Below are 24,024 nucleotides of genomic sequence, written 5' to 3'. Positions count from 1 at the left end.
GTAAATAACTTTCTTAAAATCCCCATTTAAGAAAGTTTGTCTTGACATCCATCTGCCATATCTCATAGTCATACTATGCAGCTATGGCTAATAAAATCCTTATGGACTTGAACATTGCGATTGGGAAAAAGGTTTCCTCAAAGTCAACTCCCTGTCTTTGAGTACATCCTTTTGCCACCAATCGCGCCTTGAAGGTCAACACCTTCCCATCCTCCCCAAGTCGCTGTGGGAACAGTTCCCACAGGTGGATCCACAAGATCCTACACTTGGTTCGAATGCATGGAATTCAACTCAGATTCCATTTCTTCAAGTCACTTGGATGAATTGGCATCAGATAACGCTTCCTTGAAGGTCCATGGATCACATCCATGGTTAGGCTCATCATGGCCTTCTTCAAGAAGCTGACCATACCTTATAGGTGGTCTCGAGACTTTCTCGTATCTGCTAGGAGCTTGTATCTCCTCTCTTGGCTCATCGGGTGTGGGTTCTATAATTGTGGGTTTCTCTCGAACCTCTTCGAGTTCTATCATCTGCCTTTTTCTATCCAATAGAAAATCCCTTTCCAAAAAGGTTGCATTCCTAGAAACAAACACCTTTGTTTCTTGGGGATGATAGAAATAATATCCAACTCAATTCCTTGGATATCCCACAAAGTAACATAAAATGGATCAACAATCCAATTTATCTCCCACTTACCTGCTTCACATAAGCAGGGCTCCCCATATTCTAAGATAAGAATATTTGGGAGGCTTACCCATCCATATCTCATATGGTATCTGCCTTTGAATGGACATTTAGTAGAATATCTTTTACTTTTAAGTTATAGAGATCGTTTTCAAGTTCTCAAGTACCAATTAAACATTCATTCTTGTAAATGTTGCAAACACCTTTGCTAAATAAACAAGAATATCCATTTTTATCACAATAGAAATGGAAACAATGTTTTACACCAAACAGGTACAAACAAAACATCTCTTAAAATTAACTTAAAGTCATTGTTCAACAATAAGTAAACATCCTTAATAGCCTTGGCAGCAACTCTTGCTCCATTGCCCATCCTCAAGAAGGTCACACCTTCCTTAAGCTTCCTACTTCTTCCCATCACATGTAACCCATTACAGAGATGTGAGTCACGACCGGTATCTAATACCCAAGAAGTAGAGTTAACTAAAATGTTTACTTAAATTTAGAACATACCGTTTCCAGAACACTTCTGGGCAAGATATTCTTTGCAATTACGCCTCCAATGTCCAGGCTTCTTGCAGTGATGACATACATCATTAGTCTTGTCAGCCTTAACTGGTCTGGCTGCCTCAACAGGGTTCGGAGATTGCCTCAACAAGGGCATGTTCTTCTCGGGACGTTGGAAAGAACTCTTCTTTCCCTTCCGATGTGGATCAATCTTCGTACCAGATGAAGAACCCACATAAAGAACCAACTTCTCTTTCTTGATGGTGGATTCAAACGTAACAAGCATGTTTACCAACTCCTCAAGGGTCGGTTCCATCTTGTTCATGTTGAAATTCACCACAAAAGGATCAAATGAGCTAGGCAGTGATAACAGCAACACGTCGGTGGTCAACTCCGAAGGCAAGATCAGATCCATGCCAACGAGCTTGTCCACGAGCCCGATCACCTTTAGGCCATGCTCATGGACCGAGGTCCCATCTCGCATGCGCAAAGTGATCAGCTCCTTGACGGTAGCATGCCTTAGAGGTCGTGTTTGCTCACCAAAGAGCTCTTTGAGATGCAAATGAATGTCAGCAGCACTCTTTGCACCCTCAAAACGCCTCTGTAGCTCATCGTTCATAGAAGTCAACATATAACACCGGGCTATCAAGTCATGGTCACACCATTCCTCGTAGGCCTTAAATTCCTCAGGAGTGCAGTCAGTCGGGGCCTCAACAGGGGGCGACTGAGTCAGTGTATATGTTACCCTTTCCGAATTTAAGACTATTTTCAAATTTCTTAGCCAAGTGAGGTAATTAGGTCCAGTTAATATGTGTTTGTCGAGTATTAAAGATATCGAATTGCGCATCGAAGACATTGTTGATTTGTACTGAAAAGTAAAAACAGATAAATGTTGATGACTATTTTAAAATATTTGGTAAGATATAAAGTATGGACTTTAACTTTATAAATATTTACTCCCACTGTTTTGACATCTTTCACTACCCTCTAGTGAAAACGGGAAACTCTTTCCTCAGTAGGTACGTAAGGTCCAATTAGCGAATTGTGATCCCGAATAATATCGGCCATCACAATTCCTAAAAGGTAGTTTCCAATTGCATCGCCATGCAACCCTCTACGTATACTTTTGTCTCACGTTTGATTAGGACCCAATAATATGACGTCGTTCATCTTTACGTGTCAAGCCTAACCCATCGATATTGAACCTTAATGGACGGTCGCCATGAGTTCCCTCAATAATATGAGCCGAAATCATGGGAGTTCCACGTAGTTCACATCACCATGTCAATGGATGTCACAGCTTTCCGGCACTCGAGGCTCCCCCAATAATATGAGCCGAGCCCCGAGTACGGGTAGCGTTCATCATGCACCCATTGTCGATGGAAGACAAGGAAATTATAAACAAATTTATAATTCCCCTTTTCGGGCTTGATATTAATTTTGAATCTTATTCAAAATGAGGGTTTTTAATTTTGAAAGGTCTCATCATTAATTTTATTTTAAAAGCTCGCCATGTTTGATCGTATGTTTGCCGGATTCATGCAACTTTGTTATTATAATAATAATAACGCACATACTCATTATTTATAACATATCATGCATATATTATAAATAGAAAACAGTACAAGGATGATCAATCGCCCCAAAACTAATGGCCCGTGTGAGCTAAACACGGGCCTAGGTCCAATCCTAGGGTAAATGCACGGGATGCAATGCAACTATACTATTACATTAGCATCCAATATTACATGTCTTCGATCTTCATAATCACCAAGGCCACCATCTTCCAATCTTGATCTTCCCCTATTCTAATATTTACAAATAAATATCCATGGCACATAGGGATACATCTCATGGGGTGGGAACGGGCCATAAACCAAGCCCACTTTAAAAATTGATAATTATTACAATCATACAACACAAATATCCTAGCATACACCTAGCAAATTGGGCTTGGGCTTTTGATCATCCTTCATGCATAATATCACATATCATACACCATCAATTAATTATCACTATAATTAATTGATCCAATATTATATATCTTGATCCAATCACTAACCGCCACAATTATAAATTAAATTAACAAAGTATACAAACACCTTTGTCTACTTTCAAATTAATTTATTTATAATCGAATTTCTTGTAAATCACAATTTACTATAAATAATTAAAGTCCCACTTCAATTATTTATTTTATGAGAAAATATGTGCAACACTTGTAAATTTAAACTTAAGGGCCCAAAAACCATTTTTCACCAAAAATACTTAGGCCCATTTAAATTTCACAAATAATGTTGTCCATCCAATGGCCCAACATCTCAAGGCCCATGACACTAAGATTGTCCAAAACACTTTTGGAAACCCTAGCCGTCATCGCCGTCGCCGGAGCTCCGTCGCCGGATTCCGGCAACAACAAAAAAATTTTTTTTTTTATTTTAAAAAGACATTTCGGGCAGCCCCTTGGGCTGCCCCTCGGCTGCCCGAAAATTTCGGGCAGCCCCCTCGGGCAGCCCCTCGGGCTGCCCGAAAAACATTTTTTTTTTTTGTTTTTCCTCAAAAATTTTCGGCCCTATGATATATTTTGCACAAAAAATCTCAAACGGTTAGAAATCGATCTCAACATAATATTACGTAAATATTACACAAAATCCGTAACCTAAGCTCGGATACCACTTGAAAGCGGACCGGTTACGGTGGCCGGAAACGCAACGGAAGCACAAAATCGAATTTTTGACATAAAAATTTCGGCCACCCCATAGGACTTGTGCAATATTTACAAAAATATTAACATACATAGGATGTAAGAAAGATTACCTATCAATCACAAGGATTGATGTTTGGCTCCAACTTTGTTGTCAAACAACAAAGCTCTTGAATGGAAGATGAATCTACAAGCTCCTCCTCCAAATCCTTGAAACTTTCCTTCATATTAAGCCCACCACCAACTAGGTAGATCCCCTCACATTTTGCACTAGAAAAATGTGAGGATTTTTCAAAGAGAAGATAGTGTTTTCTCCAACAAATTGAAGAACACAAAAGGAAGAAAAATGGAGAGAAAAAGGAGAGGATGTTTCGGCCATATGCTATGTGAGAATGGGGGAGAATGAGTTGTCTTGGGGGTGCAAAAAGTTGATACAAAAAGTTGCATGCCAACCATTATTTTAATCAAAAGTATTCCCCAACTCTTCACCTCCCATGCATGCATATAATATAGTTTTTAATCAAATTAAAAACTTTGGACTAAATTTAATTATCTCAAACACATTTGAGACTAATTAAACATTACTTGAATTTACCCAAGTCCCACTAGTTAAATAATTATTTTAATTGAGCTCTACAAGACTCAATATTATTTAATTAATCCAACACTTGAATTAATTTAATTATTTGGGCTCTACTAGGCCCACTAGTGTTTAATTAATTCAACACTTGAATTAATTTAATTTAGTCCATAATAATGTTTATGAAAATCACAATTTTCAAAAACATTAGTCACTTGGCCAAATTTTAATCTAGGAACACTTCCATAAATTAAAATTTATATTTCTCTCATAGAAGTCATACTTCTATTTTTCTTTGCACTTATAAACTCATTTATAAGTCGTTCAACACATTGAACTATTTTCTCCTTTATAGAAGTCATACTTCTAAGTTTCCTTACGCTCATAAACTCCTTTATAAGCCGTTCAACACATTGAACTATTTTTACTTCTCATCGGGATTTACAAAGCTAGTACTTGTGTGGCCCTCAATGGTTCATTGATACAACTAGCCGTGGGTTCACATCTCCATGTGATTCGGACTAAACATGTCCTTATTCGAGCATACCCCAATTGCTCCATTCTTACTTATCAACTCCTTGATAGTAAGAACGTCAGAACTCAAGTCTGATAGTACCCAACCAATCACGTTAAACGCCTAGCAGCATCGCTTACGTGATTCCCTAGGTATCACATGATAGTGCCTGCAAGAACCATTCAATTATGGTTAGCGTACAGTACGGTCCCTTCAACTCATATATCCCGATCGATTCGACAACCATTGGTTTATCGAGAGTTGTCAATGAATCGATACTATGTGTCATGTCGTAGTTGCATCGATGGTGCAATCTATGAAACACCTTTCATAATTACAACCATACTCTGGCCAGAGATTTCGATCTACATACACATGATAACACATAGGATATCCATACCCGAAGGTAAGCGGTGAATCCCCGACTACAATGCATCGACTCCTATGTGTTTCGACAGAACACCCAACCTTGCCACCTGATGACCCCATGAGAGTCGGTAAACAAGTCAAAGTGTAATTCTAGCACATAGAGTCTCAATGTTGTCCCGGGTCATAAGGACTAATTCTGTACAACCATAAACCAGGACTTTTCCACTCGATAAGTGAGAACCACTTGGAAAGTCCTTTTATGGAGGGTTGTTCAGTGCACTCTACAAGGAGCACCTATCTGCATGTTCGGACATCACAATGTCCCCTACCAATGAAACATGGTACTCACATCGCAGATACTAGTCTCTAACTCGAGCGGCCTATATCCTTCTTAGTGGCGGCTGAATCGACTAGGAACCGTTTAGAATATACAGTATTACAAATATGAGTTTCATGATACTCATCATATGAGCATCTCATATTCTTTCTACTATTCGTATATTCAAGGGCTTTATCTATGCAGCTAGCATGGGTATACAGATAAAGATTCGCCAAAATAATAATTTCAAATATTATTAAAATAAAGACTGCTTATACATAGAGTTTCATTGTGAACACTCGGCCAACACTTGGCTCGACGGACACCTACTCTAACAAATGGGTGCAAAAATATAGGGAAAATCAAGACCAAGTCTCCCTCATTTTGAATTTTGAATTTTGGTTGATATCAAAGGATTTGTTGGGGTGTTTTGTTGGGTGCAATGGCCGAATCTCCCATGATATCTAGACTAGGATGTTGGTTATTAATTAATTAATTAATTAATTAATTAAGGTTGCTCAATAATAAAAAAAAATAGCATGCTAAAACAACAAAGAATGGGTCAAAAAGGTGAGTTGGCAAATGAATTGATTAAAAATCTAAGGGGGCCGAAATTTATCAATTAAAAAGGAAGGAAAAAATGTTGTCTAGTTGATAAATTTTAAACCTTTAAAGCCTTACCTATTCTTTAAATAATTTAGTGAATTAATCCCACAATTATGGAACTTAAATGAATTTATTTTCTACTCCCCTCAAGTTGCTTAAATAATTCCCTAAACCTCCTTTTTAACTTAAATTAACTTACTTGCTACCGCTAAAATAAATTCTGGAAATATTTTCTGAATCTTAAATTTTATCTCTAAACTCCAATTCCCGTCCGGCCTCACTGAATTAACTGAACTGATAAAAATCAAACTGCTGCATGAAATAATTAACTTAAGGAAAATCATTTAAATACTCATGAAATAAAATTATTTAAAATACTAGAATTATGCATGGCTTATACTAGAATTATGCATGGCTTCCTCATGTAATTCTGTTGGTTGTGTTCCCTCGGGCTTGTTTTGGAGGTGACGCTGCACCTCATCATTTAGTAAAGCCTAACGAAAAAAAATTCAATAAAATAAAAAAATATTGAGAAGCTATTTCAAAGCGTTGAAGCAATTATAACCTCAATCCGTATTGCTTCATCATCAACAAGAGCTCCTTCTTTGTTTTTACTTTGTCTACTCAAATGTAATATTTCAATACGAGTTGGTTTTCTGCCAATTTCTTGAAACTAAACATAGAAAAAATGATTTTTGATTAAATATGCCAAAGTTTTAATAGCCCAAGACTCACCTGTATTGAATGATATCATTACAACAATAAAATCTGGATAATATTTTCAAATACTAAGCATGGAAAATGTCTTAACAAATTGACTAACTAAATCGTATATGTTCAACAATAACTCCCTTATATCTAATGTCTACATGCCAAAAGTTATAAAAAAAGAAAAAGAAAAGAAAAGAAACATGTAATATAATAAATCCATAGTATGAAAATATTTGTGTAGAGATTTTATGATATAATACTTACAAACTTATATTCTAAAGATGCGATATTTGTCCGTCCTTGTGCATGTATCCCTTTTTTTTACTCCTGTTTTCTCGATTTATTCTTGAAATCCTCTGGAAAAATATAATTATATCAAATTTATCCTTACAAATAATGACACAAAGCTTGCCATACTTCTGGCGTGAGGTCATGGGAAATGGGACGAATTGACACAAGTTCCCTTAATGGAATATTTGGATAGTAAGAAGTAGCTTTAACTTGGGTCTTCCATCGCCTCCATGAAACTCCCAGCATCTGCATCAGACTAGCTTTATGTTGATCGAGGATATCAAAACTTGCCATTGAATATTGAAAAAGTTATAATAATGTTTTGAATTAATTATGAAATATAATATTTATCAACTTACTGTTACTCGTTCCCATGCATCATCCAAGCAACGTTTAGGCATTTTTCTCCAATCTAAAAAATCAAGGGGCAAAACATTTCTATTACGAGCAATGTGCCCACAAAATTGGCAAGCGTTGGCTGCATTTCTCCATAAGGTCGACCTCTTTCATTAAATGTTACTACTAGTCAAAGGGTGCTACGAAATGAACATCCTTCATTATAGTTTTCCCACGTTTCTTTCGTTGGTTTTAGGATGAATGTGTGATCTCCTTGTGACCTAAAAAATATGCAAAATGTAATTATTTTTTTTAAGCGATAAACATAACCAACAATTCATACTCAAAAAATATTTTAAACCTCTTCGATTATGCTCCTCGTTTTTTCTTGACTCCATTGTATTGTTTTGTGTTGCATTGTTTCTTGGGTCTAATAGTGTAATTGATGAAGTGATTTGTGAAACACCTTTTTTTTTTCCTTTTCTAATCATAAATCATAACTCGAAAATTCTAAAATAAATAACTTAGCATTTCTAACAATCATAATAAATGAACATATGAAATCTCAAGTGCATAAAATAAATCATAAATCAACGACTAACCAATATCCTAAATAGAACTTAACAAGATCAGCTGACAATAAAATAAAGCATACAAATATCACTAATAAAATTATTAACATAAATCTTTAAATCTTTTATCGATCTAGCTAGCGCGGAAACATAAAGATCGTCGGGTGTGTACTACTGCACTCGATCCACTCATGCGTCAGCGCCTCCCATAAATCGTCAAATCCTGCATCATACAAACCTAGTGAATCTAATGACTCAGCACGTTCTAAACATAGATAGCAATTATACATATACAATCACGAGTATTTAAAAATCATAATTTTATTTAAAATAGCTTTTGAACATAAATCATTTAAAATAATTTAAGCATAATTAAAGCATAAATCGTAAAATTATTTAAAATAATTTTTGAACATAAATAAATCATTTTTAAAAATATATTTAGAGCATAATTAAATCATATATCATAAAATCATTGTAATCGTAAATGTTTCAATCATATATCATTTTGGGTGAAGTTTGATCCTTGAAAGTGACTAGCTTTTATCCTCCGGTCGACTGATCAGTCTTCAGCTCCACATGGTCCAAGGGGTGGGCACAGGCTCCACCATAGAAATACGATAATCGGGGTCCTTTGGGGCCTTTTCCCAGAGACGGGAGGTCCCTCTAGGGCCTTGCCCCGTAAACGGGATCCTTTTAAGGCCTTGGCCCAAATATGGGCTCTCTCTAGGGCTTTTGCCCTCACATCATCTCCACACAATCATATATCATTTTTCAGAGGCAATTCACATCCCTCAAAATATTTTTCTTTTTCGTTTAAAATCATAAAGCATCATAAATTTTCACAAATAGCATTTTAGACAATGAAAATTGCACAGTTTTACTATAAATAAAAAAATATCCATAAATCATAAAATATCATATTTTCATCAAAATCATCATTTTTTATCATAAAATATCATTTAACATGTATTATGATCATTCGGGACGCTGCCAAGCTTTTACGTATTTTTCAAGTGTAAAATTACCGTTTTGCCCCTAGACGTAAAAATTCTCGATTTTATCATTTTCTTAGTTTTAATGACATGGGTTTATTAAAAATAATTAATTATGTTTAAATATAATTTTTCATAATTTTATTCGGCCTAATTCGAGGCTTTTTCATTAATTCTTTAATTAAAATTTCGTGAGGCATTTAAATCTCGGATAAATTCAAAACTCAATATTTTGATTCAAAACTTTAAACATAACCTTTTTATTACCTAATATACCCTTGTGAGCCATGAACCACACCCGTGGAGCCATGGTTTAAATTTTCCTTATTTAAATCTCGAAATTGACCCATATAAGAACAACCCAAGCCATCTCCCAATTTACTCCAGTCATGGTCGAGCCACCTCGAGCCAAACCCGAGCCAAACCACCTAGGAACCATAATAACTGACCCTGACCCATAGAACCATCCCCTAAGTCGCGCACAAGCCCAGCACCCGAGCCCCAAAATTCTGCGCACAAGATGCTACTACCTTTAGGACTCTTGATCGAACTAGGACTCTTCTAGCCACTTAACCAGCGGCCACCTCGGACTCTCATTGACTCTGGACCACGCCCAGCCTCATTCCAGACTAGCCCAAGCCCTCGGACCAGCCCCTAACCCATGCAAAGGTCAGACAATCTGCGCACCAGCATGCTACTCACGCCTATGACTCCTAGCCAAACTAGGACACTTCCAGTCGAGCCACCACCGAGCCCACCTGACCTTAACAGACCCTGGACCATGCCCAAAACCAACCGAACCCAGCCCAGACATATGAACCCCTGCAGCGAACCACTTGAAACAAGAACAAGCTCTACCCCTCTCAACTCACGCTGCTGCTGCCATCTTTGCGTGGAGGCTTCTACCCCGGCCACCACCAGGCCCAGCCCTTCCTAACCATCACTGTACCACCCTGAGCCACTAACTACACCATAACCCATGCCCCTGCCTAGCCGCAGCCCCCTTGTGCAGCAGCCTACTGAGAAGTTGCTTGGGGAGAGTCTTAACTTTCATGGACTCCTCCCCAGCCCTGATACACGAGTCCTAGCCAACCTAGGACTCTTACTAGGACCTAACCATGACCCTTAGGATCCATCCTCCAGACCTGGTCGAGCCCCAAGTTCCCATGCAACATAACCGAGTTCCTTGAATCTAGTACACACCAACACAAAATCCACGGTTATCTCTTGTCCCCTACGGTTTTCCCAGCTTGTTTCCCTTAATTTTTATCATTTTTTAACCATAATTCATTCATATAACATCCTGCTTTGGCAATGTACTTGTTGGATCAAAAAGTTTTTCATATAAGCGTAAAAACAACGTATTTTTGAAAATAAACGTTCTGCCGTAAAAATATTCAAACACCTATTTTTTCATGCATAAACAATTAAATCATGCATATTATGATTTGTATGATGTCTAGAATGGTTTAGAAAACATGCATTTGCGTTTATAAAGCTCAAATATTGGCGAGAGTACGATTTTGGACGACCTGACGATGAAGAACACAAACCTTTCTTCCTTCTTATTTTTTTGAAAATTGTAGGTGTGTGAATATGGTGTGATTTCGGCTGCTGATGTGATGAATTATGGTGTTAAAAAGACCTACATAGCATATTTATAATTTAATTAACAAGCTAATGGGCTTAGTTTTGGGCTTGCAAGCTTAAAAGCAATTGGGCCTACTTTAAATAATTAAAATTAGTTTCCCAAAATAATATTTTTGATCTTTTAAAACTTCTTGTTTGCCCAAAACCGGCTTCTCGGGAAAAATCAAGTTCGACTCATAAAATAATCAGAATTCTAACATTTTTAGGAAAATTAAAATCATTTTTAATCGTATTAGGTAGCCTTTCCAATATTTAATGAAAATTACATATTCTTGTCTTGGCCGTACCCGGTCTCCTTTCCTCTGCCTATTATTGAATATTCGGGTAAAATCATTAAATGTCATGTAATCATGTCATATATTCATGCAATCATATATTTAAGTATTTAACCATATATTAAAAATCATGCTAGCATTTAAAATCAATTAATTAAAACAATTAAGCAATTAAAACAATTTGTATGCATGTGGTTTACGTAGGTTGTTTTTTTTCAGACGTTACACTATTCATATATAATTTATATTTTGTTATTTTACAAATTTAACTATAATTAAAAAAAAATTATTTCAATGATTCTATTTATATATGATTTATATTTTGCTATTTTGTGGATTTCCGTTTTAATCATTTGATTTTCATTTTTCTTTTTAAGCATTATATATACTTGTAATTCGGCATGCCGATTTTGGTGTGCATGTTACATCTAAAAATAAATTAATTTTTTATTTTTTTAAAATCGAAAAAATAAAGTTGAAAGACGATAGTAAGAATTAAATAATAAATTTATTGAAACATAAAAGAAGGGACATTTTTGTCCATCCAATAAAATGAACAAGGTGATTATTATTATTATTAGAAGTTCATGTTGTGAAAAAGTAAAAATTTATGGTAAAAAGTAAAAATCTCAAACTCTCAAAATTTACCAAACTACACACTTTATAATATTTTTCTCTCTACTCAATTGTGATTTTCTTCACAAATGAGAGATCTATTTATAGAGTTTCATTACACATAATCCAAAAAATAAAATACATCATTACCTACGTCATCACACACAAATTTCTAATTTTACAACTCTTATTTTCAACATTCAAATATTCAACTATTACTTTTCAATATTCAAATCAATTATTTTCAACACTCCCCCTTGTGATGATGATCATGATATGATGATGTCTTCATTACGTGTTTTGTACTGCCTCTTTAAAAACCTTACTTGGAAAAACCCATTGGGATAAAAACCATAGTAAGGGAAAAAGAGTGCAGTCACGTAAACTCCCCCTGATGTTGACAGGAACAATTCTTCACAAATTTCGTAGATTGCGCATCCCAATATTATATATGTGTTTTCTGAATATTGACGTAGGAAGTGTCTTTGTGAAGAGATCTGATGAGTTTTCACTTGATTGAATGTGACGAACATCAATACATTTATTCTTCTCAAGCTCCTTGGTGAATGCGAATAACTTAGGAGGAATATGTTTAGTTATGTCGCTTTTTATGTATCCTTCTTTCATTTGAGCAACACATGCAGCATTATCTTCATATAGTATCACAGGCTTCTCATCGAATGATAATCCGCATGAAATTTGGATATGTTGGGTCATTGATTTTAACCACACACATTCACGACTTGCTTCATGTAGTGCAATAATCTCGGCATAATTTGATGAAGTTGTTACGAGCGTTTGTTTCTGTGAACACCAAGATATTGCAGTGCCTCCACGAGTAAATACATATCCAGTTTGGGAACGTGCCTTGTGTGGATCAGATAAGTATCCAGCATCAGCATAACCAATTATACTTGGATTAGCATCTTTTGAATACAAAAGTCCCAAGTCTGTCGTTCATCGTAGATAACGGAATATATGTTTAATTCCGTTCCAGTGTCTCTTTGTTGGATATGTGCTAAATCTTGCCAACAGATTCACGGCAAAAGATATATCAGGCCTTGTACAATTTATAAGGTACATAAGGGCACCGATGACACTTAGATATGGTACTTATGGACCAAGAATATCTTCATCATCTTCACATGGACGGAATGGATCCTTTTCTATATTTAATGATCTAACAACCATTGGAGTACTTAAAGGATTTGCTTTATTCATATTAAAACATTTAAGGATCTTTTCTGTATAATTTGTCTGGTGAACAAACATTCCACATTCTTTTTGTTCAATTTGTAAACCCAGACAATACTTGGTTTTTCCAAGATCCTTCATTTCAAATTCTTCCTTCAAGTATGACACAACTTCTTGAATTTCCTTATTCGTTCCAATGATGTTTAAATCATCAACATATACAGCAATAATTACGCATCCGGATGTTGTTTTCTTAATGAAAACACAAGGGTATATTGAATTATTTACATATCCCTTTTTCATCAAGTGATCACTTAGTCGATTATACCACATTCGACCTGATTGCTTTAACCCATATAATGATCTTTGTAATTTCACAGAATAACATTCTCTGGGTTTTGAACTTTGTGCTTCAGGCATCTTAAATCCTTCAGGGATTTTCATATATATATATATATATTACTATCAAGTGATCCATATAAGTAAGCTGTAACAACATCCATAAGACGCATTTCTAAATTTTCAGATACCGCCAAGATAATCAAATACCGAAACGTAATTGAATCCATCACAGGAGAATACGTTTCTTCATAATCAATTCCAGGCCTTTGAGAAAAACCTTGTGCAACAAGTCGAGCTCTATATCTTACTATTTCATTTTTCTCATTTCGCTTTCGAATAAAAACCCATTTGTATCCAACAGGTTTTACACCTTCATGTGTAAGGACTATAGGTCCAAAAACATTACGTTTATTTAGCGAATCTAATTCAACCTGGATGGCATCTTTCCATTTTATCCAATCCTGCCGATATTTACATTCACTAAAAGATTTTGGTTCATGATCTTCGTTATCATTTATGATGTCGATTGCCACATTATAAGAAAATATATCATCAATTTCATCTATATCTTTTCGGTTCCATATTTTTCCGGTATTAATGTAATTGATAGAGATTTCATGATTCTCGTCAGTTTGTGGTTCTGACAGAACATTTTCATCATCATGTGTTTCTTCAGGAGCACCATTCTCTATTTTGTGATCATCATGTGTTTCTTCAGAAACATCATTCTTTATTTTGTGATCATCGTGTTTCTCTATGAATTTTCTTTTTCGAGGATTTTTATCCTTGGAACCGACTGGCCTTCCACGCTTCAGGCGTTTAATGACATCATGAGTATCTTCCATTTGTTTCTTTGGAATTTCAATTCGAGCAGGGGCATTTGCAGCATGTATATATGATTTAGTTACCCCTTTTGTGTCTGCAAATGCATCTGGTATTTGATTTGCTATTCTTTGCAAGTGTACAATTTGTTGTACATCTTTTTCACATTGTTTTGTTCTTGGATCCAGATATAACAATGATGATACATACCATGTAATTTCCTTTTCGGTATGTTTCTGTTCTCCCCCTAACATTGGGAAGATTTCCTCATTAAAATGACAATCAGCAAAACGTGCTGTGAACACGTCGCCTGTCTGAGGTTCAAGATATCGAATGATTGATGGACTATCATAACCGATATAAATTCCAACCTTTCTTTGAGGTCCCATTTTCTTTCGTTGTGGTGGTGCAATAGGCAGATACACCATACATCCAAAAATTCTCAGATGAGAAATGTCTGATTCTTTACTAAATGCAAGCTGTAATGGGGAGTATTTATGATATGCACTTGGTCTGATGCGAATTAATGAAGCAGCATGTAAAATTGCATGTCCCCATATAGAAATAGGGAGCTTTGTTTTCATAATCATTGGTCTAGCAATCATTTGCAGACGTTTAATCAATGATTCAGCCAATCCATTCAGTGTATGTACATGAGCAACAAGATGCTCAACAATGATTCCCATAGACATACAATAATCATTGAAAGTCTGGGAAGTAAATTCTCCAGCATTATCAAGTTTAATTTTCTTGATTGTATAATCGGGAAACTGATTCCTCAATTTTATTATTTGAGAAAGTAATCTTGCAAATGCAAAATTTCGAGTTGACAATAAACATACATGTGACCATCTGCTGGAGGCATCAATCAATACCATAAAGTATCTGAATGGTCCACATGGTGGATGGATTGGTCCACAAATATCACCCTGAATACGTTCAAGAAACATTGGTGATTCAGTGAAGTTGGTCTCCTTTTCTTTCCCCTTTAATGATTCTTTATAAAGTTTACAAAGGTGCTCAGGGGCTCGACAAACTTTGGACCAATGTCCTAGAGTACCACATCTGTAACAAGAATATTCATATCTTTTTGAGTGATTCTCATTAACACTTGTATTCTCATGATGCCTTTTCAGTGGATGGTTTCGGACGCTATTTTGAGATGAGTTATAAAAATAACTATCTCTATTATTTTCGAAACCACGGCCGCGTCCACGACCACGATCAATTCCACATCCACGTCCACGTCCACGTCCACGACCTTGACCAAAACCTTGTCTTTGAAATTGATTTTGGTTTCCAGGTTTAAATTCATTTTTACTTACAGCATTTACTTCTGGAAATGCTGTTGATCCAGTGGGTCGGGACTGATGATTTCTCATTAATAGCTCGTTGTTTTTTTCCGCCACAAGAAGACAGACGATGAGTTCAGAATATCTCGCGAATCCACGTACTCTATATTGTTGCTGTAGAGTAATATTTGATGCATGATACGTGAAAAATAATTTTTCAAGCATCTCAGATTCTGTGACCTCATGTCCACAAAATTTTAATTGCGAGATTATTCTATACATCGCCGAATTGTAATCACTGACTTTTTTAAAATCTTGGAATCTCAATGTATTCCATTCATCCCGGACGGTCGGAAGTATAACTTCTCTTATATGTTCGAATCTTTCTTTTAATCCCTTCCACAAAGCCATGGGATTTTTTTTCAGTCAGATATTCACATTTCAATCCATCGTCGAGATGTCGACGCAAAAATATCATGGCTCTTGCCTTTTCTTGTGACGTGCATATGCCATTTTCTTTAATGGTCTCGCTTAGACCCAATGACTTAAGATGAATTTCTATATCTAGAGTCCATGGCATATAATTCTTTCCCGTGATGTCGAGCGCAACAAATTCGAGCTTTGTTAAATTTGACATGGTGGTACTAAAAAAAATTACGATGCATTTTATTAGTTAATAAATATTGCAATACAAAGTAACGGATAAACAATAAGTACAAGTATTTGTAAAAATAAATAAAACGCACGAGGAGGATATTCTCCGATAAATACAAGACTCGTGAGTATGATAACCAAAATAATTAAAAATATCCTTGAGAAATCCATCTTCTTTTTTCTTCGAAAAATTTGATGATGAATAATTTTTAGAGAAGAAGAGAAAGTTGAAGTGATTGAATGTGTTTTGAGATCATATTTATAGGGCAAAAACTAGTGTACAAAAAAATAAAGGTATGTATTTGTATAATTTTATGGTAATAATATGATATATATATAATATTAGACATGTTTAAATAATTATGTATATCATATCATAATATTATAATGAGTGTCATAATTTATTTTGTTTAAAAATCTTATAGGCTTTTATACTTGTCGTATCCCTTACCGGGAGTGTGACGTCGTCTTAACATCCTCCCAGGATTTATAACAAGTTTATGAAAAATTTATTTTTATTATTTCTAATAATAACATTATATTGTATATTAAATAAATACACAATAAATAAATAACAGTAAAAATAAATATAATTACTTTTGTTACCTTTTTCTTCAGTTTGAAGCTTGGAAAAGTATGTAGGACTTTTAGAGCTTCGTCCTGATAACGTGTTGTGAAAAAGTAAAAATTTATGGTAAAAAGTAAAAATCTCAAACTCTCAAAATTTACCAAACTACACACTTTATAATATTTTTCTCTCTACTCAATTGTGATTTTCTTCACAAATGAGAGATCTATTTATAGAGTTTCATTACACATAATCCAAAAAATAAAATACATCATTACCTGTATCATCACACACAAATTTCTAATTTTACAACTCTTATTTTCAACATTCAAATATTCAACTATTACTTTTCAATATTCAAATCATTTATTTTCAACAGTTCATATATTATAGAGTATAGATTTAATAAGATTAAAAAAATAAAAATGTAATTGATAATAATTTTATTACCATGCTTTTAAAATGAATCGAAAACTTTAGTAGTTGTTTTTTTAGAAATTTTAAAATGAAAGTTTGTAAATTTTGAAATTGAAAGTGTAAGGAAAAAATATGATAACTGAACAATAAAATCGGTTTTACTTAAACAGTTTCTATTTTCTTAATTTTAGGAGTGGTCGCATAACCACTTTAGTCGCGTAATTTTTAGTACCGTTTTGTAAAAACCGCTGCTATAAATTGCTCCTATTGATTTAGCTATTAGGACCATTTTGGAAACCATTCTAATTAAATATTTTTAACAGCAGTTTCAAAAAACATGTGTTGTGGACTGCTCTTATGGCTCTATTTTTTGGGATTGATTTGAAAATTATACCTATTAAATATATTTAGTATTTGTCGTATAAACCGTTTTCATACATTGCTCTATTGATATAACTATTAAGAGAATTTCGGAGATTGCTCATATTGAGGACATGTAACAGCGGTTTTCACAGAACCTGTGTCGTGGATCGCTTTTATTGCTCTATTTTTTTAGGATAGATTTAAAAATTGTACCTATTGAATACTTTTTGGATTTGGTCGTGAAAACCGCTTCTATAAATTGTTCTTATTGATATTACAATTAGGAACATTCCGAAAACTGCTCATATTGAAGACATGTAACCACGATTTTCACAGAACTGGGTCGTTGCCTGATTTTATCGATCTATTTTTTTTAGGATGAGTTTAGAAATTGTACCTATTAAATAATTTTACTATTGGTCATATAAAACGCTTTTATAAATTGCTCTTATAGATATAACTATTAGGAGCATACCAGAAATTATAAAATAAATTTATATTCTAATAATTATATCATACTATTGTATAAAAAATGTTTAAATATTAATTAATACAAGTATATTTATATATATATATATATATATATATATATATATATATATATATATATATATATATATATATATTCATATAGCCAATATAAAAAATGTTCAAAAGACATAATTTATCAATCGTAAAATAATATAGCAATAACAACGGTTCATAGGACCAATTTTGTGAAAATCGATGTTAAAAATATTCAGTATGAGCATTTTTTCAGAATACTGCTAATAATTATATTAACAAGAGAAATTTGTAACATCAATTTATACAAAAAAGTTCTAAAAGTATTCCATACGTATAATTTCAAATTAATCCTAAAATAAAGCCACGAAAGCGGTTCATAGCACAACTTTTGAGAAAATCGCTGCTAAAAATACGTTATATGAGCAGTTTACAAAATTCTCATAATAGTTATATCAGCAAGAGCAGTATTCACTAGCGGTATATAAAAAAAAGCTAAAAAGTATTCAATAGATATATTTTAAAAACAATCCCAAAAACTAGAGCAATAAAAGCGGTCCACGAAGGCGTTTTTTTTTTTTAAATTGTTGATACATATATTCAATATGAGCAGTTTCCGAATGCTCCTAATAGTTATATCTGTAAGAGCAATTTATAAAAGCATTTTATATGACCAATACTAAAAGTATTTAATATGTACAATTTCTAAACCCATCATTAAAAAAATAGAGCAATAAAAGCGGGCAACGACATCGGTCACAAAACCGTGGTTACATGTCTTCAATGAGCAGTTTCTGGAATGCTCCTAATAGTAATATCAATAAGAACAATTTATAGAAGCGGTTTACATAACCAATACTAAAAGTATTCTAGGTACAATTTCTAAACCTATCCTAAAAAAATAGAGCAATAAAAGAAGTCCATGACACAGGTTCTGTGAAAACCGCTGTTACATGTCTTCAAAATGAGCAATCTCCGGAATGCTCCTAATAGTTATATCAATAAGAGCAAGGTATAGAAACGGTTTATACGACCAATACTAAATGTATTTAATAGGTCTAATTTTCAAATCAATCATAAAAACAGAGCCATAAGAACGGTCCACAACACCAGTTTTGTTAAACCACTGTTAAAAATATTCAATTAGAGTGTTTCCAAAATGGTTCTAATAGCTAAATCAATAGGAGCAATTTATAGCAGCAGTTTTTACAAAATGGTACTATAAATTGCACGACTAAAGCGGTTATGCGAATACTCCTAAGATTAAGGAAATAGAAACTGTTTAAGTAAAACCGATTTTGTTGTTCAGTTATCATATTTTTTCCTTACACTTTCAATTTCAAAATTTACAAACTTTCATTTTAAAATTTCTTAAAAACCAACTACTAAAGTCTTCGATTCATTTTAAAAGCATGGTCTTAAAAATTATTATCAATTATATTTTTTTATTTGTTTAATCTTATTAAATATATACTATATAATACATGAACCTCTCATAATAATAATCACCATGGTCATTTTGTTGGATGGACAAAAATGTCCCTTCTTTTATGTTTCCATAAATTTATTATTTAATGCTTACTATCGTCTTTCAACTTTGTTTTTTCAATTTTAAAAAAAATAAAAAAAATGTAATTTATTTTTAGATGTAACATGCACACCAAAATCCTAATGCCGAATTACAAGTATATATAATGCTTAAAAATAAAATTGAATGTCCAATGATTAAAACTGAAATCCACAAAATAACAAAATATAAATCATATATAATTAGAATCATTGAAATAATTATTTTAATTATAGTTAAATCTGTAAAATAAAAAAAATATAAATTATATATAAATAGAATCATTGAAATTTTTTTTTAATTATAATTAAATATGTACAAAGGATTCCTAACTAATGTAAAATAAATCTAAATCATATATTAATATTCTAGCCACATGCTTTACGATGTAATTTTGATTTTATGTAATCTTGATATATTTTTTTAGATCTGAAAATTCCGTAAAATATGAAAATGATATAATAAATCTATAAAAATTGTTCCTCAATATATAATATGAAATTTTTGTAAGTTGATTAGATAATGATGTTGGATTCTTTAATTTTTTTTTTATTTAACAATATATTTAATTTCACAAATGCCAAAATTTTAGCGGTAAATCGTATAACATTTACCTCCAAAATTTTCATTTAACCAATTGAATTAAAAAAAATTCTCCACATAAAGTTCCCTACTGGTGATAAAGATAATCCACCAAAGTTTGTCCAATTAAAAAAAAAATCTGAAAAGATAAATATCCATTTAAAATTTTAAAGTGCTAATCTGAAACATTTCCCATCATATTAAAATTTAAAGTGTCATAATATGAAAAGATAAACATCCAAGTCTTTTATCAAATTCTCTCCCTCTCATCATTCACTCCTTCTTTCTATGGAAGATTGCTTTTTCTTTTGACATTTGGAGGTAATATATTTTCCTGTATGTGATTACTTCTTGCACTACCAAAATTTGTAGAACCTTCCTTACATGGTTGTACGGTTTTCTTGAATCTTAATCAATTGGGAATTTATAGATTAATGTAATTTGTATCATGTTTGACTCATCACGTGTATTTAGGAACACATATAAATTTTTGTGAAAATATTTCATTTCTAAAAATAAATATCAGTGAAATCAATTGCACTCAATTTTCGAGTGTCCTTCGGTGTGTGCGATATGTACATCTCCTCGCAATAAAGAATCACATGTGCTCTCATTAATTTAATTTAATTTTATTCACTCAATTTCCAGTATCCTTCGGTGTGTGCCCTCACAATAAATAATCAAATGTGCTCTCAATTTTATTTTATTTTTTATTGTTAAAAAAAACTCCAATTCACACCATATTTTTAACTGACATTAATATCTGTTGGAACCTTTTAAGTTCGCAATCTTGATTTTGATGTTAACAAAACTTGTTATTGTGTTTCTAACATATTTACTCTAGTGTGAAGTTGTTAACAAAAGAAATAAGGTGAAACTGAATTCTGCACAAACTGAATTTCTGGCGAGCTTTGGGGTTTGGAATATATTTCTCAGCTGGACAATCCAAATAACAATCCGTCAATTGGACCGATCAGAAAACTCAATTTGGAACAAGTTGTATTCCACGTCAGTTGGCCAAAATTGGACGTTATCATGGTCTAACTGATCGCTTAATTACCGAACTGATCACACAAAAATAGTAATCAGTTGGGTTTGAGCAGCTGCGGTATTTTGGTCATATCTCTCAGCTCGGTTATTGAAATGAAGCGATTCAGTATGCGTTGGAAAGATAAGACAAAGATCTACAAATCATCTTCAGAAGTCAAAGTCTGAATCGAAGCTTACGATGCTAATAAATGACGATGAAGCTACTGGTTCTGCACAAACTGAAATCAGCCTGCTGCACACCAGCTGAAACTGAACCAACTGAACCAGCTGCTGATCAGCTGAACTGAACCAACTGCTGACTAGTTGAACTGAACGACCAGTTGAGTTGACCAGAGTTGACCAGTTGACCATAGTTGACCAGTCGGGAAAATGCCCAGCAAGCTGAATTTGACCGTTGCAATCTCAGAAACAGTACATAAACTTTTCAAACGGTCATATTCTTGTGTCTAACGTATATATCATTGTTGGGACTTATAAATACAACATATTGAAGATCAAACAAGAGCTTTAGAAGAGGATTCAAAGCATGGGTAGTTAGCATGAAGAAATCAGCTAGTTGAGAGCACAAGCCCTTGTGTGAGGATACATTTGAGATGTACACTGTAACTGATAAATTCCTCACACACAATCACTCACACATATACAAGAGAGTTGAAGTTCAAATATTAGTTGAGTGAGTCTTGCACAAAGACGTAAACTTGTGTATGTAGTATTTGCATATGAGACATTAAACAATATGCTGATTGTGAGGTGCTGCCTACAATCTTGAGTGCTAGGAGTTCAGTTTAGGCAGTGGGTAAGTCCTAGCTGAATGAGTTTGTACAAAGTCTTCTAGTGAATCATTCCCAAGGGGAAGAAGGGGTGACGTAGGAGTATTTAAATTTCCGAACATCCATAAACAAATTCGTGTCTATTTGTTTATTGCATTTACTTATCATTTCCATAGATTTAAAGATGCATTGTTGAAGCATTTTATGCGTTCTTCAAATTCCAAAATATTGTATACCAAGTGTTTGATAAAATGCTTCAACTAAAATATTTTTTCTAATTCAACTTGCATATATTTTAAATGCCTTACAAGATATTTAATTGGTTTCTACGAAGGATTATTTTGAGTATCTTCCGCTTGGTTTTTAACCAAACTCGATTTAATTCATCGATGTTCAATATTCAAGAACCGAGCTATTGTAGCTCAACGGTGATTCCCCTAACAGATCCCAACAATATCAGTGAAATCAAATGCACTGATATTCCAATCAAATAATTTTGCTTACAAGTCTCGAGCATTCTAACAAATATCCGTTTTTGCATCGGTCGGCTCCCGAAATATTTGTATTATATGATTTTGTATTGTAGTATTTGATTATTGACTATGATAATCAGGGTTTATATTCTTTATCTGGTAAGAAGTTTTTAATATAAAAAAATTTACTCTTTTGTTAATTATATACATTTAATATTTATTTTGTGCAATTTACTCTTTTGTTAATTATATACATTTAATACTCTTTTGTATTTTTTCCAGGGTTAATATTAATTCTTTTCTTCTTTATCGTGTATGCAATTATATACATTTAACATTTAAATATGAAAAATAAAAGAATGCGAAATTTGCTTCAGAATATAAGTGGACGATCTCTCAGAGATGATACGGGTAATAGAGAACACGAAGATGAACCCGACTCACAAATCACTTCATCAAATCCATTGTTAGACCCACGAAACAATGCAACACAAAAGAATACAATGGAGTCAAGACAAAACGAGGATCATAATTGTAGAGACCAAAATCAATACACGTAAAACACATGCATATATTTAAATTGTTAATTTATTTATTTAAGTTTAAAATGATTTTAGAGATGCGAGATTTATAAATTTGCATTATTTTAAATTATTTATGTTTATGTGATGCACGTTAAAATGTTTTATTGAGTTTCATATTTCAGGCGATTATTCGATGCGAAATCGAGGAAAAAAGGGCGACGATTCATGGCGATTTTAAAAAGTGGTATTTTATCTTAAGTTAGGAATGGTGCATTTTAAATGACTTATTTAGTTTTTTTAGCATTTTAAAACCTAATTTAATTATTAGGTGAATTTTCAAGATTGTGTATTTTATTTTCAAATATATGAATGCTAGTGTTTAGTGGGGAATTGATATTTTAATTATCATGTAATTCCTTACTAATTATTTAATTAAGCTGATGACCTCCTAATCACCCTTAATTCATTTTTAAACACACACACACATATACACACACACACTTCGGCTAACTCTCACACACAAACACACACACACACTTCATCAGCATCCGTTTAAATTTTTTCAAAGCAACAAAACCTAGAGTTCTAAGTGCTTTCAACAGCAGCCCGGATCAACCCTCGTATCTTTATCGCTTCGGTATCGTCGTTTCAGAATATTTAAAGATCAAAGGCATATATAATTTATTATTGCTGCATCGATCTCGTTATAATATGGTTGTGATGCTTATTATGCGTAAAAATCCATGTATGATAGGCAAGAGTTTGAGCAAAATTGGTTGGTCGAATTTGAAACGATTTTTAGATCTCAAAAACGGATGTTGCTGTCATTTTGAGTACTGTGAATTTTCGGTCGACCTTTTGGAAAATTTTCATCATATAAAATGTAGTACTCTTCGATATCTTCGATTTGACAGTAAGTTCGCAACTTTTGGACAAGAAACGAGTGTGTTATGATCATTATCATGTGACTAATCAAACTGTGTTTGTTTTCAAAAATGTTCGCGCAGGGCAGCGCTCGGGCGCGCGAGATTTTACTGCCCGAGCGCCAAGCATTCTGGGAAAAAAAGAAAAAATTTAAATTTTTTCTTGGACCGGCATGCATAATGTATTAGCATGTTCGACGTGCAAGGAAAAATATTTTATGTTTTGAGGTATGCTAAATATCTTGTGACCA

Source organism: Primulina eburnea, chromosome 5, assembly GCF_022965805.1.
Source record: "Primulina eburnea isolate SZY01 chromosome 5, ASM2296580v1, whole genome shotgun sequence".
Lineage (NCBI taxonomy): Eukaryota > Viridiplantae > Streptophyta > Magnoliopsida > Lamiales > Gesneriaceae > Primulina > Primulina eburnea.
Note: the sequence above shows the minus strand (reverse complement) of the source record.